The following is a 3,654-nucleotide window of genomic DNA, read 5'->3' as shown; positions in this document are numbered from 1 at the left end:
TTCCAATCATGCATGTGGGATCTATATACGTACGAAAACATAAACTTACTATAAGAAGATCTGTAACGCCCCGTCCCCGAGGGTCTGGAGAGTTAACTCATATTACCAGATAATCAACTCCAACGTTGCTAATACTCTTCCAAAAGATTCAAATCAAATGTAAACACTTCAAATTTAATTAACCACACCTACTCGTATATAAAATCATCAGTACAGTAACCCCAAAAATTACCAACTTCTCTACATATCACTTATACTCACATTTCAACAATATAATCATAAAATTTTTTTTTTTTTTTTTACCAATACTCATCGAAAGCTTTCTATTCTTAAGTCATCGCACGCGATTCTTCATAGTCCTGATCCTCAGCTAAAATATCCAACAATCATCTGAAAATATTGAAGATAAGAGGGGGGTGAGTTATCAACAACTCAGTAAGCAGAGAACATATACTAGTATGTAAACATGAGCATTTACAGATTTCATGATGCAGAACAAAATACTTTATTTTCATAATGCAGAGTCAGAACATATTATAAAAATATCAGAGCGAAAGTTCAAAAATATTCTTATTTAAATTCTTTTGGCATAGCATAACTGACCACCATCGTACCAGAGCATCATATCGCATCAGAGGCCATGTTTAACCCCCGTGGTAGGGTTGTGCAAACCCCGGTAGCTAACCGAGCAGAAACAGAATGTGAATCTTCCCCTTATTTATTCTCGGAGCCCCGAGTGTGCACACAGGAAAGACCACCAGAAAATCACTTTGTTTCCAAAGTGGGTGCACCAGAAACAGAACAGTTGGTACTAACCCAAACAGAAACCACTATTAGCACCCGTGGTAGGTCAAATAGGTCACCATCCACAAACCACATCCCAATTCAGAATGTCATGCCAAAAGTTTTCAGAAATCACATCATATCAGAATACGGAACACCTTCAGAACAGAACAGAGTTTTCAGAAAGCATATCATATCAGAGTACAGACCATCTTCAGAACAGAACAGAGTTTTCAGAAATCACAAAACATTATTTTATGCACAAACTTTCATATTCGCTCTCTTTTTTAGAGTTTAGAAGCAAAATGCAAAATAGCTCATGTCTACATCAGTCATGCCAGAAAATACTTTATTCTTAAACAGAATCTCATGAGCAATGCAGAACAAATAACTGAGGTAGTTCAAGTATATTTTTATAATAAACATGTTCATTTTCAAAAATAACCTCAGACCATTTTATTTTTATGCAAATCTAGCATAGGAACCCTGCTTACCTGGACGACTTAACTTTTCCAGAATTTTCCTCAAATATGTCGAGTCGACTATAAATCGTCACCTATAAAAATAATCACATAAATTTTCATAAATTTCCAATCAATCTCGCATTTTGATATTCAAGCCTAAAATTTCTAAAATAATCTATTTTTGATTCTTCAAACCCAAACTTCTCATTATTCCTAAGATACTAACTTCATTGTCTAAATTCACCAATATCCAACTTAGTAATTCCGACTAAAACATTAAATCCTAACCCATTTACGAAAGGGATCTTACGATAATTTATAATACTAAATACATAACTATGTTAAAATCATTATAAGTAGAAACTCTTACTTTTGTTTAAATAATACTGAAATATATATATATATATATATATACTCTTTTTAAAAGGATTCACATTAATATTTTGTACTTATCGACCATTTCAAAAAAATCATTTATCAGTATCTACTTTATAACCATTCCAAAAAAAAATAATAATACTTCTCTTAAAGATACTAACCTAACAAGATAAACCCACAATTGCCTAATTCAAAAAAATAATATAAGAGAAACACGTCCGGCCCATGTCTTACTTTGCAAGAATATATATAAAAAAAAAAAAAAAATCAATTGATATGCTAAACAACAAGGGTGAAAAGGGTAAAACACCCTTGGTCTACAAATCAACCGAGACACCTCCAGTTTCCCTTTTAAGTAAGAAACAACAATAACTAAAAGAAAACATAATCATGCAGAGGCTCAAAAGGGAGTGACGGCAGAAGCTCACTCACGAAAAGCCGAGACAGTGGCACCGTGGGGGTGCTACGGAAACTGGGCTGAGGCGGTGGTGATGTCCTCGACGGCTTCGCACGGGAAGAGAGGGAGAGAGAGCTGAAACCGAGAGAGAGAGAGGGACGGTGAGAGAACGAGAGAGAGACCGAAAGGGAAGGACTCTCAACCGGAAGTGGCGCGAGCTTACCGAGGGAAAACTGAGGCAGCGTTCGGCGGATTGGGGTGATGGAAGGTCCTCGCCGGCAGTTTCTGCGGGGCACGGCGTGGTGGAGCTCTCGATGGAGCGTGACTACAGCAGCTGGGACGCTGCTCTGTTTTAGGCAACTAAAACAGAGGATTTTCGGGGCTTGTATGCCCGTGCGTGTGGGTGGCTCTTCCGCGGTGGCGACAGCTTGGTGGCTCGCGAGGTGTGGTTGTCCAGTGGCAAGGACTCTCTGTTTCGATTGAGAGAAAAAAAGGTGTATGATGTTCTGCTTTTTGAAGGTATAAACTGGGGTGGTGGTTTGCGTAAAGTGGGTGGTGGCACAAGGCTGAAGTGGTGGACCGAGAGAGGCTATGGTACTGGCGCGGACGGGGTTTGGTGGAGTTGCGGCACGTGAATAGGTTTGCGGGTGGCAGTTTTACTGGGAGCAAACCGAGCCTTACGGTTTAGTGTTTTTCTGAGAAGAGGTTGTGGTTTGCACTGAGGTTGGGGGTGGAGGTTCAGATGAGTATGGAAGGCTAAGAGCGTGAAGAGGAAGAGCAGCGGCAAATAAACTAGGGTTGAGATGATAGCCGTAAGTATGTATATAAAGGAGATATAAATAGTAAAGGGAAAAACCTAGATGAAGGGGATGAAAAGGGAATGCATGAAAATGGCAAACGGGTAAGACGTGCTCTGGGTGCTTCCAAGGAACGGCTTCTTAAGTCTAAAGAGAAAAGAAAACAAAAAAAATAACATAAAATAAATATACTTAAACCTAAACTCTCTTTTAAAAAAATTATTAATGAATCCAAATGATTTTAAAACGGTCAATGAAATAAAAATAATTCAAACGCAATGATTCAATGAAACTAAATAATTAAATCCAATAATAAGTTAATTTAATTTGAGAAGAAATTTAAACGGATAACAGTAATTAATTTAAAGAAAGCACTTCAAAAAAAAAAAAAAATTTGTAAACTAAAAATCATAAAATAACCCAATAAAAAAAAATCCAAAAATTTTAAAACAAGAGGATAAATTTTGAATCAATAAAAATAATTTCTTCATTAAAATTACACTAAAATATGGGGTGTTACAAGATCATTATATAATTTTCTAGTTCTTCAAGCAGGTTGGGATGTGAGGATCTATGCAGCAAAGGGGATCGAATTTGCAGCAAGTAGGAACACTCCACGACTGTGACATTCCCGTGAGAGCCCCCAATATCAACAGCACTATCAATGCAAACTTCAACACAAACCTCTCGCCGGAGTTTCCATTCTGACTCAGTTTTTTCAAACTGCACACACACACACACACACACACATATATATATATATACTAGAACTTAACAAGGAGGAGGCCGGCGTTGGCTATATGGCAGATCGTTACATATATAATATTGCTTTAAT

At 37.3% G+C, this 3,654-nt stretch overlaps 1 long non-coding RNA gene across 1 annotated transcript; it reads right to left on the bottom strand.

Moving 5' to 3' along the window:
- Positions 1 to 1,306: 1,306 nt before the first annotated feature.
- On the bottom strand, positions 1,307 to 2,281 carry LOC118348793. The gene is made up of 3 exons (XR_004801800.1): positions 2,246 to 2,281; positions 2,058 to 2,157; positions 1,307 to 1,339 (listed from the first exon to the last, which is right to left on the bottom strand). It is a non-coding gene; the product is annotated as an uncharacterized LOC118348793 (long non-coding RNA).
- Between the last annotated feature and the right edge of the window lie 1,373 nt (positions 2,282 to 3,654).

Source organism: Juglans regia, chromosome 6, assembly GCF_001411555.2.
Source record: "Juglans regia cultivar Chandler chromosome 6, Walnut 2.0, whole genome shotgun sequence".
Classification (NCBI taxonomy): domain Eukaryota; kingdom Viridiplantae; phylum Streptophyta; class Magnoliopsida; order Fagales; family Juglandaceae; genus Juglans; species Juglans regia.
Note: the sequence above shows the minus strand (reverse complement) of the source record. Positions and strands in the feature narration are given on the sequence as shown.